Genomic DNA, 14,230 nt, shown 5'->3' on the forward strand with positions numbered 1-14,230 from the left:
TACACTGATGTGTATCTCAGTTACTGGGATGGGCAAGAGAAGGGCGAATTCGCTTTCCGGATTTTCTCTCAATTTCCCCCCAAAACCCATTTTGCGGTGTAAAATCCGCGAATGGATTTGGTTGGTTTGAATCCCTGCGGATTAATCAAAAAACGCCATTTGGATACAACCCATTGGCAGATTCTTAACATGGCTGAATCCACAGATTGGACTCTACAAATCCGTCCATGGGTTTGCAGAATCCGTGGAGTGTATGGGTAATAATAATAAAAAATCCGCAAAATATGTGAATCGCCCTTTTTGAGATTGATCCTGTGAAATCCACGGACCAAAGGAACCGACTGATCCACTGCAGATCCAAATCCGCCCCCAAAAATTGCCCATCTCTACTGCGGACCCCACACAGCGAAAATGTAGGACCCCCCACAGCTAACCTGCAGGACCCTCCACAGCTAACCTGCAGGACCCCCCACAGCTAACCTACAGAACCCCCCACAGCTAAACTGCAGGACCCCCCACAGCTAAACTGCAGGACCCCCCACAGCTAAGTGAGTAAGAGGAAAGAAAGAATCCCTTTAGTGTGGCACTAGAAGAAATACACCCTAATTAAAACTTAACTTTATTATAACTGATTAAAATAAATTGTTTGGAGAAACCACATACATAAAACAAACATACAAAAAATATTTAAAAGACGGAGAGGTGTGATAGGGTGTTTAGTGGAGGTGTAATTATATATAAATACCTCTCTATTAATACTTAATAAACCCTAGGATGTGGGTGATCTCTATACTAAATAGGTATAGGTACATATATCTGGACCCCTAAAACCAAAGCAAAGGAAAGAGGTAAAAGCAGATGAATGTGCTTAACTGCTGGATGGAGTGGTGAGGCTGAGTATAATGGTGGCTGAGTTGAAACAGCCACTACATACCTCACTTAGTATATCAAAATACACTGTTGTAAGCTCTATTGCGACCAGTCTGTTGTGAGACCAGCCAGATTCACAGCTGATATATACTAGATCAACCCTGAAGTCTGAGTGCTCTTGCTGCCCACGGACGCAGTCTACGAAGCACTCAGACAGTGTATGGCCCACACCTCACCGATGAGCCGACGTCACGTGACGGTGACGTCAGACGTACCCTACGTACGTTTCACCGTAACTGGCTTCATCGGGGGCCCCCGATGTTTTCCCCCCACAGCTAAACTGCAGGACCCCACAAAGCTAACCTGCAGGACCCCCCACAGCTAACCTGCAGGACCCTCCACAGCTAAACTGCAGGACCCCACACAGCTAAAATTGCAGGACCCCACACAGCTAAACTGCAGGACACCCCACTTCCAATGCTGTAACAAAAACAAATGGGTAAAAAATAATTTGCTAGATTGACTCTGCACGGTTTGCTCGAAGGTCAATGTGTGATGTGCGTGCGACACACCCTAATGCGAACATGTTTGGGACTGGGAACAAATTGCTGGTCTTATGGTTTTGGTTCTAAAAAAAAAAATGTGTTTTGGGTTTGCTGCAACTCAATTGATTCTGGTTTCGGTTTTGTAAAAAAAATTATTGAAAAAAATTTACAAATAAACATATAGAAAAGTTTACAAGTTTTTTTTCATTTGCAAACTACAAAGTTCACCCTCGGAGTTTATGAAAATCATTCTGAGGAAGGCCGTTTCTCTTTGATTTTGATCAAATATGAAAGTTTGTTTCCGAAGTTTGACTCACAAACTGGACCATTCTTGTTGGGAACTTTAAATGTTTTTTCTGAGTTGTTTGTGATCTTCCAAAGAATATAATAGCAGCAAAAGTAAAGTGACAAATATTGAAAAATATCTTATTGCCTGGGAAGGGTTAAAGCAGCAATGCTACATTCTGCCCTTTTTCTTTCTTATTTGTATATGAAAAGCATGTGACAAATTATAATTCTACATTCGTACCTAAGGAAAAACACTCCAACGCACAGCCCTGAACAGAGTGGGTCCCACACCAAAAGACTGGTAAAAATATGTGAAGTACTTTATTGATCCATAGGTTAAAAAAACAGAGGTAGATACCCTCCTACGCGTTTCGGGCAATCCGCCCTTGATAAATCTCTCTGCATTCTCCTGGTTGCACGCCCATCAAGATTCACAGGACTGGGGCAAAACGAATTGTGAGTAGTTATTCTTTTTCTACCTTTGGACTCCCCCAAGGAGGCTGTAGGTCTGATTTTCTTTATATTTCAGCCTTCAACCTTCAGGGTCAGAGTTCCTTATATGTGGTATATGCAATGTCAATGAATACATACCTCACTAGCCCCAGTACCTATTTTCTGTACTTCTTTTAAGGATTGATACCAAGATTGGATCTATATGTTGGAGCACATATCACTAATTGACTTTACATTCGTACCTAAGTTGGTAATTGTTTGGTGCTCCTGTTATAAATCTGTAAAAATCCTCATGGTGTGACTAACATAATGGCTGCTTCAGTCAGTGTAACTCAGTAGCTACAATGTATCCTTATATTACTAAGGTAACATTATCTATTGTTACCATTTACAGCTCAAACTGTTGAGAACATTGGCAACAAATTATCCCAAACAGGAAAGTGTTACAAAGATCTTGCACTGCTGGGGATGTGTGCTAAATCCTGCTTAAAAGGAGGCTTTAAAACTCATTAAAAAATGGCATTAAGAATGGAATAATTAGAAAAGAAATGCAGTAAGTAATTTCTAACACTACAGAACTGATTTATTAAAAAAAAACATAAAATGTCATGTTTTGCTGCTTTAAACATCAATTCAACATAACAATTGTACATTTCCTAAACTTCATTATGCTACAAAAGGTATTCCTGTGGTGTCCTAAATGTACTTCCAGTGGTTCATGCAGATTAAGTAACAGAGCAATATCCTGTGCCACTTTCTCCATTCTTCAATGTTCTGTTTGTGTGATTTGCAGCCACTCTAGTCTTATCGTTTGAATGTCTTGGAAACCTATGTTGCCAACAGTGAAAATGGGCAGTCTATCAAAATAATGAAAAGCAGCCTGGATAAAAGACCATCGTACATCAGGGGCGCTCAACTCCGGTCCTGAAGACCCCACCAACAGGTCAGGTTTTAAGGATATCCCTGCTTCAGCACAGGTGATGCAGTTGAAGACTGAGCCACCTGTGCTGAAGCAGTGACTGAGCCACCTGTGCTAAAGCAGGGATATCCTGAAAACCTGACCTGTTGGGGTGGGGGGGGGGGGTCTTGAGGACTGGAGTTGGAGTATTTAGGAGTACACCTCATCTAAAAGATTGCATTTTCTCTCTATTTATATTCTAATAGAGATTAAATCAAATATATTTTCTGACGCACACAATTGAAAACAAGGTGTAGAACAGCTGTGACAGGGGTGCTAGCCATCCGCTGGTTTAGCTCACACTGCTAGAGCTGTGGCCTAGAAAAGCCGTGGTTGTGGGTTCTAGTCCTGTTGTGCCTGACACCATTCCAATCATTAGGTTGATGCCTTAGACTGTGCTTACACCCAAAACGGCCAAGTTCGCGCCACCAAAACAAATACATGGTTTCCAGTGAGCGCGCACTCAGTACACGTGAACGAGGCGGCCAAGCGTGCAAATTTAGAACACATCTGGGAAATTTATTTTCCCTAGTGACGGGAGCGGTTCAGCCAATGAGGACGAACCGCTCACATGAGATCATTGCAGGTGGGAGTGGGGATGCAATAAGGGGGAGGAGGTCATGGCATGTAGAGGAATATTTGAAGAAGAGTCCAGAGATGTAAGGAAGTGGGGGGAGGTAGCACCATTGAGATTGGTTTAACACTGTTATATTACACTTGTGTTGGGTGTGTACTAGGGTGGCATTCAGAAAACACTATCTGAATTCTCTCCACTAGTATACCAGTTGAACAGTGTGGCTTGGGTTAACACCATTATGTCATCTGTGTTGGGTATCTACTATCTTGGCATAGATAACACCATCTGACCTCTCTCCAGTCTCTACTAGTATACTGGCCAATCAGTGCCAGTTAGTTTCACGCCAATACATTACACCTGTGTTAGGTATGTGCTAGGTAGGCATACAGGTAACATCCCTACAATTTACCTCTCTCTAATTTCTGCAAGCAAATCAGCCAGTCAGTGCCAGTTGGGTTAACACTTCTATGTTACACCTAATAATTAAAAAACAATACATGTAATGAAAAAAAAATTGTTATATAGTCAACTTAATAGTTGTTGTCAACCCAAATCAGTCACACTGCACCCCAACTATGCTGTCATGGATTATTTAAGGGCTTACACCTCAGGAGTACTCTTCTCTCCCACCCACACGCTCTTCCCTGTGACAGCTTTATGGTTGGATTCTCTGAATTATTTAATTCCAAATTAATCTGAGAGTTTAAAATACCCCATAACTCTCTCCCTGTACCCACCAGATTAATGATAGCCGCGCCTTTTTTTGCAGATGAATTGGACGCATACATAGACGTTCCCTTTGTGATAGTCCCATGTGTACCCTGGAGAGGGAAACAAATGATCAGATATTTGCAACACAGATATCTTCTCAGATTTAATATGGTTACACACGAGTACTTTTGCCGGTGACAGATTTATTACACCTGCCATTATTATGGGTTTACCAGACATGAATGATCTTACCTAATGGTAGTCTGTAATGATATAGGATAGATCGGGAATGCCATTGGGATTTCTGGCGCCCTTCGAAGCTTGCCCCGGCAGATAGAATAGCACCTGGCAGGGTACCTGCAAACGGTTACTTTGCCAGTATAATGTACACAAGGCTTTCCTTAACGCTCTTTATGGTCCCTTAAATCCTGGTCCCGCGGCATTCCCTTTTAAACTCACAGGACACAGAAAAATTGTTCTTTTAAAATGATGGTTAACCCCTTGGTTGCTGGACTACGCACACACTTTATTATTGTATGGCGTCATTGAGGCAGTGGTATACTACAGGCAAGAAAGTATAGGACAGAAGGGAGGGGAATCATTTTCACAGAACATGTAGAAACTAAAGCCACTATTTTAAAATCCTCAGGGGACAAAGGAGCCAGAATTTTCCAGGTCTGCAAATGTAACATGTCTTTCTCTCATCATCAAATTACTATTTAGGCATCAAGAATTAATCAAAGTACATTTTGTTTAATCTTAAATCTTTTGTAGATGAGAATAACCACGTTGGCTCAATAGATTGTAAACTTACATTTTAAAATAGTCGCTTACTTAGGGCATCCGATACTATTCCAAACAACTGTCACAAGTCAGCAGCGTCTGACTGTTACATTTCACTTGGGAAAGATTTGAGACTGCAAAGTTTACAACTGGGTATTGCACAATGTGAAAGCATTTTGTTTTTTATTTCTGGCTTTATTCTGGCTCTGACAGCTCCATGATATTCTTTTTTAGATTATTTTAAAAAGTTGAAATCAAGGTATGTCCAACCAATGCCGGACAATGACGCCTGTTCTCTCTGCTCCAGGTTTACTGGGAAATCTTAGTGTATATTTCCCTTTGTATTTTGTCTCTTAACTAGAAGTGTATATTTTATTTAAAGGAAACAAATGCAATGTAAATTTGACCCTCTGTCGGATGCACTTGTTCATTTTCACTTTAGATACTGTACTGCAGGGGTGTGAAAAATGGGGGGCGGGAGACTTGTCTGGGGGGAGGGCGCAGGCGGTTGCAGAGGCCCCGCGCTCTTCCCCCAGTCATTTAAATGAAATGCCGGGGGGATCGCGTGAGGCCTCTGCAACAATAAAACTTACCGAGGTTCAGACGTGGTGACGCGTCTCCATAGCAAAGCGGCTTCAAATAACGCCGCGGGGTCACGTGACCTGACGTCACGTGACCCCGGAGCATCATTTGACATAGCTGCCAGGTAGGAGAGGGACGCGAGGTACGGAGCAGGCAGACGGGGGGGCGCAGCAGGAAACGCGTGCGCCTCCCTGCTGTACTGTATATTTAAGTAAATCCTTTCAGGATTTCAGATCTAGTTAACTTAGAAAACTATTTAAATATAATATTTTCTCTACTTATTGGGAGTGTTTTCATTGTAGTCTTGACACATTCCGTACATAGAAGAACTAATGAAAAACCATAGATGTTCTTTTTTTTTGCGCGCGCGCACGAGCACACACATGCGCACACATGCACACACATGCACACACGAGCACACACGAGCACACACGAGCGCACACGAGCGCACACGAGCGCACACGAGCGCACACATGCACACACATGCACACACATGCACACACATGCACACACATACTGTCTTGTGGCCTGCCCCATAGAGGGCTGTGGTGTGCATGCCGTAGCCCGCACCACCGCCTACACTGGGGACTCAGCCTAAGACAACTCTTCCAACTTCATTTTTCACTGTTCCTGGGGCTGAGGGTTAAAGTCCTGGGAGTTGGGTGAAGCAGGTGACCTTTCAATCTCAGGTGATCCAGTTCTTTGAGCTTGGGCACAGCAGAGGAAGGAGCCTGACCGGCCAGTTCGACGTGAGACAGTTCTGCTGGCTCTCTTCTACTGTCGGTGGCCCTGACTGTGAAGCAACTTCCCTGTGCTGGAGAAGGTTTTAGTCTCATTCATTTGAACGGAGCTGAACTGGCTGCCAGCACTGGGAAGACATCTTCACAGCATACTGAATGGGGCCTGTCCTCCTCCTCCGCTGCGATGTGGGATCCTGCCCCTGTGCAGTCCCCCCCCCCCCTCCTGCCCCCCCCCCCCCCCAAAGAAGTGGAGTAGCAGAGACTCTATACGGCCATTTAACAAGGTTTGTCAAAAGTGCCCAAAACCAGCCAGGTGGGAAAAAACAAACAAATCCAAAGCACACTTTATATTTGGATTGAGTTTTGCATACAGATAATAAGCACCAATGTCCGAATTCATATCAATTTAGCCTTGTAAGGAAAGTTACACTGCTTTCCATCTATTAGCGAACATGACAAGTATTCCTGCGTTACATATTTATTTAAGACACACTTTTCCTCTTTTGCACAAGATGAGAGAGTACATAGAGTACTTCCAAACGGGCGCATTCCTTTGCATTAGACACATTTGAGCTATGTACAAAAAAAATCATAATATTATTATATACTTGTGAGAAAACTTGGTGTGGGCCGAGTACTTCTATCTGAAGGATCTAGGGAGGGATTTGTCTATTAAACACAGATTAGTATTTTTTGGCTCAGGATCACAACCATTGAAATGGTCAGGGAGTGCTTCCTTTAGGTGACCATGAATTAATTCTTTATTTTCCATATGTTGGCCCTTAAATGTATTTAATACTATCTCTGTTAGTCAAAGGCAAAGACGTTTTCTAGCCGCACACGTCAGAGACACCCACCACAGGGAAAATACAATTGATTCAAATGAATTTACTTCCACGCCTGCTATACCTATTTCTGACGCTGCCAATTCCAATACGAACTAAGGAAATTCAAGGCCTACAATCGCTCATAATTACATTTATCTGGAACCATAAGAAACCAAGAAATAGCAAATGTATACTCACAATAGCAACGGGTTCAGGAGATGTGGCGCTACCAAGCTGGATCTCCTACTATAGGGCTGCCCGGGCCGGACAATTGGTGGCACTCCGGTATAAACCTCAGATGCTGGGTAGACCTGGAGGTGGCTCAGAGTAAGGCTACGCCCCCCGTGAGCTTGCCACGAAGCGCCTCCCGGCGCTCTCCCCCTCCAGTCGAGCGATCTGATGGACATCAGATCACTCGTGATCGGGGGGCGTGGCAGGGGGGGCGGTCATGACGTCACACAGCTGGTACGCCCTCATTGGTTGAACTGCCGCCGTGATGTGGCCATTGCTCGGCCGCCACGCAAAAAAAGACAAAATTCTTGTCTTTTGGCAAAAGCGGTCGCGCAACGCGCATTGTGCAGGCGTGCGCAGGCAGCTACTGGGGCTGGTCCCCATAGAGGCCATACCTTGTGTGCCACTGGGGGTGAAGCCTAAGCCAGTCCACTTAGACAACTTAATGTGATTACCCGTAGGATTTAACCAAGCCCGAAAGTAACTCTACCTATAATAGCCCACTCACATATGGGAAAACAATCCGTTCCAAATCTCACCTCACATCTGTGGGGAAATCCAGAGTTTGATCCGGGCCTGACGACACCCTACTTTAAAGTTGCAGACCAACCAATATCCCACATGTGTTTTTTTTGTTTAATACTGTAAATCAGTTCTGTAATATGAGAAAATACTTATAGCATTCTTTTTGTAAAACAACTTTGAATTACATTTTTAATGTATTATAATGTAACAAGCCTTTTTTTGTTTCTATAGCAACCATTTACAAAGTTACATCCCCTTCCTCTTCTGAAACAGGCTCTGGCACACCCCTTTTTTTGCCCTGCCCTCTCTCTAGCAGTGCACAAATTGTATCTAGTTACTGCCTGGTCACATGATCTTCCCCACAGAACTTTGTCATATTAATATGCAAATGCGTTCTACTGACTGCAGAATACTCCTCTGCAGCCATTTAGTAAACCCCCAAGTCGAATTTTCGCTGATCAATCACAGGAGAACGGATCGATCGGCAACTTAGCTAATTACTTATCATTGAGTGGGTTGTATTGATGCACAAATTAAAGGGAAAAAAAATAAAACGTACAAAAAAAACTGCAGTTTGGACTGCTGCTTTAAAAAATGGATGGAAATGGGAGTCACGAAGCTGTGCGACCTTCAGTCGGATCTCAAACTCAGACAGTCTGAAGTTTTTCATAAGGAAAAACGTGTCCGTAATGCAGAATCTTTTAGATTCCTCCAGATGGGGGCGTTCTACATCAAAAAAGCCCCGATGACAGCTCTAACTAACTTTGAGGATCTTTGTCTTGATAGAGCAAGCCACTAAAAATTGGTTTCACAATTATATGGTGACTTCGCACACCTAGAAGAAACCCCTCAAACCAAGCTACCATTTATGAGGCACTGAGAAGCAGATCTGGAGGAGAAGTTAGAGGAGTTAGAGCAGGAGGACTGGGAGGACATATTCATATCTACCCAGGAAAGCTCAATATGCCCTACAATTAGGGAAGATGCCCACAAAGTATTGCGAAGATGGTACCATACACCTGTGAAACTCTCCAATTTTGTGCCACGATACCCCCCTCTCTGCCCTAAAGGACGTGGAGCACGGGCAACGTACCTTCACATGTAGTGGTCCTGCCCCCAAAGTAATGCTTATGGAAAGAAATAAGGGAATGGACACAGTAAATCCTGGTCACAGACATACTGCTCGACCAATCGCTATTCCTTCTAAGCAGGCCCGGACAGGATCTGGGCAATAGTACAAGGTAACTGGGGCGCTCCCTAGGATGTAGGTGTGTAGATAAATAAAACACCAATAAAAGATATAAGAAATAAACCAGTAAACAATATATGATATACTGGCCCTTAGAAATGATTGCAGCTTGACCGAGAGAAGATCATCCCTTGATCTTCATGGAGCAGCATAGGTATGGGATAATGGTGAGCGCAAATTGTAGATCTCCCAATGCAAAAATACAAAAGACAATACAATACAGAATGATACAATAGCTAATAACAGGGAATATTCCCAGAACGCACGTATCAGTGGGGGGTGACACGATATAAAAATAGAATTAGAACTCACATGGCCGTGTGTGAGCTCCTTCATTCGGAGAAGTCTTTGGGGTCTGACGTGTAAGCCCTCCTCTCAGCAGGTTCCTCCAATGGATCAGGTGTGGATGTAGTGAGCGAGTGGCACCTCTCCCACAGTCCCAGATGAAGAGAATGGGCAGAGCCCCAGTTAACATGTAAAACAATTTATTAGATAATAAAAATGTAGACACTCACACTATAAAAAACACAAGGCAGCTCCGGATCATTAAGACAGGTCCTCCGCTTCCCGGTGAATCCCCGCGAGTGCGTCCAACTGCGGGACCGGTACCAGGGATCCTTGTCGAAAGTACGGTGACTGCCTGTGTCGAAACTACGATCACCGGCAAGGAACAACGCGTTTCGCAAATGAAATTGCTTCGTCAGGTTCCTGTCTATATTTGTATAACCCAGATTTCCTAGTTTGGTCCCTGTCATCACGTTTAGTGCTATATACATATGAACACCACCAGATCATATCTATCACATATCAATATATACCAGTATGACCTCAGTTCTCCTCTTTGCATCTTCCGATTCACAACGTATTTCTTCCTCCTTCCCATGCATTCATCAAAATAGCTCATTCTTAAAGAGCCAATCCAAGCTGCACTTTAAAAAAAAAAATCTTCTTTTTTTTGTCTTAATATATGCAGCCCTTGATTACCTTTATTGAAAACGAATTACCTAAGCTGCTGATCGATTCCTTCTCCCGTAATCGATCAGCAAATATTCTGCTTCCCAGGGTTCACTAAATGGCTACCTTTAAGTTTCAATCAATGCTTCAGTCAGTGTAGCTCAGCAGCTACAATGTATTCTTTTATAAGGTAACATTATCTATTGTTACAGTTTGCAGCTCAAACTGCTGGGAATATTGGCAACAAATTATCACAAACAGGGAAGTGTTGCAAAAGTTTTGCACTGCTGGGGAGGTCGGCTAAACCTGCTATAGACATCAAAGGATGCTCATTATATTAAAACTCATTAAAATCAAGAGTTGAATTTTTTAAAAGAATGTAGTAAGCATTATCTAATACTATGGAATTGATTTATATTAAATACAAAAAAAACCACATGTAGGATACTGTATGGATTGCTCCATTAAAACACATGTAGGATATTGTATGGATTGCTCCATTAAAACACATGTAGGCTATTGTATGGATTGCTCCATTAAAACACAATTCCTGAACAACCTGCCCCATCCCCTTTCAATGATTTCAGCTACTTTGTTGCATTACCCATTAAAACCCTCGCAGTCGGGAGCGAAAAGCTGCAGTAATTCACCCCAGATGACTTTATGAATGAGCACTCTCTGCTTCCACCTGGCCAAGTGAATGAACAAGAGTTACACAGTAGCTATGAATAAACAGTTCGACTTATTCATGTAGTCCAACTACTCCAAAAAAGGATTTACTGTATAATGGCCCGTTCACCTCGGTGACTGCATGACAGGAAACTGTCCAAATTACATTAGACATTAATTGAGGCTGCCGGCGTGCTAAGCCTCATCTATCGATCCTTCCACAATAGTCATGCATGTACAGTATGACAACATGCGCATGCGTGTCTGTGATCAGTATGGATTGTTTAACAGCTTAGTTGCTGGAGTGTTTTTTACATATACTGGTTAAATAATAATGTAGGGGGCTTGTGTACGTTTAGGGGACATGGATGCTGTAAGTGACTGAGTAGTGCTACAGCTTAATTAAGGGGTGGGCCACGTTAGTCCTCAAGGGCCACCAACAGGTCAGGCTTTCAGGAAATCTCTGCTTCAGCACAGGTGGCTTAATCAGCGGTTCAGTTTTCGACTGGCAACTCCAGTCCTCAAGGGCCACCAACAAACAGGCCAGGCTTTCAAGATATCCCTACCTCAGCACAGGTGGCTCAATGATTGACTTATTGAGCCACTTGTGCTGAAGCAGGGATATCCTGAAAACCCGACCTGTTGGTGGCCCTTGAGGACTAATGTTGCCCACCCCTGGTTTAGACCTTGAGGGTGGGATCCTGTTGCAGGTGCATTATAGGAAAATGATTAGTTTGTAAAATGTAGTGAAACAGAAGGGGATAATGAAACTTTTGAACAGGTTCGGGAAACTGGCCAATTTTGGACTCCCGATGCTAACAAACATATTCACGAATATTCGTTTGAGACTTTGCAAGTCACTTTGCATTACAAAATACACCAGAAAAATCATTGCTGCTTTCTGATTGACATTGGAATTTCATGCAGAGAATGGCACTGGATCACAGCCCCTTTATACCTAAGATTTGCAAAAATCACTGACTTTTTATAGACTTGCACAGAAACCAGCAAAATATGTATACAGCATCTTTCTGCGAGCATGGAAGTAGAGAAATCTTTCACTAAACAGTTCTAGTTCATAGTAGATGAGGCTGAAAAAAGCCATGCGTCCATTTAGTTCAACCAAAAATGCTAAATGTTGTGAAGCAAACTGATGGTGAACTAAAGGGATTTCCACAACCCTATTTGGGAGCAGGCCAAGGAAAATGCCTAATTCTTTATTGTTAGGGACTGTAACGGTGTAAAGGTTTTGTGTAGCACTTAGCAGCCCTGGCTGCTCCCAGAGGATGTGCGAGAGTTCTGTTCGTCTCTGAAAGTTTCCAAGGGAGTGGTAAGATGTTAGCGTTAGGATCAGGGGTTAAGGTGTTTAGGGTAAGGGGTTAAGATTAGGGTTTTTAGGGTAAGGATTTATGGTTAGGGTTTTTAGGGTAAGGTGTTAGGGTTAGGGTTTTTAGGGTAAGGGATTAATAGGTTTTTAGGGTAAGGGGTTAAGGTGTTTAGGGTAAGGGGTTAAGATTAGGGTTTTTACAGTAAGGGGTTAAGGTGTTTAGGGTAAGGAGTTCTAATTTTTAGGGTAAGAGGTTATCACAGTGTTTTTTAAACCTCTCTTCCCGAAAAACGGCCCATCAGGATTTGGGAATAAATTCTATTGGTCTATTATTTGTGGATCCAAGCCTGCTAAGCAATAGAAATAGATTCATGTCCATGGCTACTAACCTTGACCAATAGTGATTTTTTTCACCCCATTAAAATAATACATATGTGCTGTCTGTGAGTAGGATTTCCGGCTCTGCACTTCTTTAACCCAGACTGTGCTGAAAATGCTGCGTAATGCGGCAGGTATACGCTTCTAGGGATCCATGTTAAAATGGAAAAGAAGCAAAAAGTGATACAGTGTGAGTGCTCATTTGCATGTCATTACCCAGTATCCCTGGCTGCAGTAGAAGCTTGGTATGCTAAGAGATAATGGTGCAAGGCAGGCTGCAGACCTGTCTGAGACGTGTCAATGTGCTCACTAGTGATAATTCTATTTGCTGTAAATAATATGTCCAAACTTCAAGAAGGTTCTCTCCACAGTTAAAGCTACAAAGGAACGACATGACCTATATTCTGACTTCGTAACCAAGCTAATGAATTGTTTGAGGTAAACCCCCGTACTGTGTTGTGTGTGTAGCTGCCCTTGATTTTAGATTGTGAAATGTTTTAAATTGATTTTCTGTCCTGACTGTTTCTCTGGTTCATTCTGTATTTATCAGAGCTAAGGAGAGAAGCCTGGAGCTATTATGTGAATTTAACTTGCATAGATCAAATGATGATTGTCATTCAGAGGTCCTGGCCAACAGTGAAAACATTGTCCATAAAGGAATCAAGAACTTTATCAGTATAATCTAAAGTAAATATTCTCAGCTAACAGGAAATATTTACCAAATGATGAGCTCTGTATTCTCTTCATTTATAAAATGTTCCATTCATAGACCGGGGGCCGCGTGATGGGGGTTCTATCGGTGCCAGCGCACTGAGCCCCACGGTTACAGAAGTCCCCGCGCTCTTTCCCACAACAATAACGCTGACTGCCGGGGGGGAGCGCGGGGCGTCTGTAACAGTCCCTCACCTGTCCGGCGCCATCTCTTCCTACAGCGTCCCGTTATCATGGCGCTGCAATGTCAAATTGTGTCACATTTTCATGACAACATGATGCCGCCATGGCGCTGTGACATCACGCAATGCTGCATTGTCTGAGGAGGGGATGCCGGGCCGGACAAGGTAAGGGGCCCCTACGAAATACCCCGGACTGAGCCCCGCAAAAGTACAAGTCGGCCCTGCACACACCCCAAATCTTTTAATGTAGATGCAGAACCTGGTAACCCAAATATTAACATTTGGGTTTTATATCCCCTGGTTGTACCGGGGGGGGGAGGGGAATGCTTCAATATTACTAGTTTTCTTTCGCAACAAATAATATCACAATACATCAATAGTTTTATTTCCTACAAGAAATCAACAAAGGGAAGATATTAAAGAGCAAAAGTTATATAGATTGGGTAGTTCTATCTAATTCAAATATATATATATATATATCTATATATATATAAAATATATATATATATATATATAAATATAAATATATATATATATATACATATATATTACCAACTTCGCAATGTACCTGTCACTCAAACAAATTAAAAAAGCATTAACTCCTAATCATCTCTAAATCTTCCATAAAACCAAATGCGTTAACCCCGCTTTCCCCTGGATAACATCGTCT

This window comes from Ascaphus truei, chromosome 5 (assembly GCF_040206685.1).
Source record: "Ascaphus truei isolate aAscTru1 chromosome 5, aAscTru1.hap1, whole genome shotgun sequence".
Lineage (NCBI taxonomy): Eukaryota > Metazoa > Chordata > Amphibia > Anura > Ascaphidae > Ascaphus > Ascaphus truei.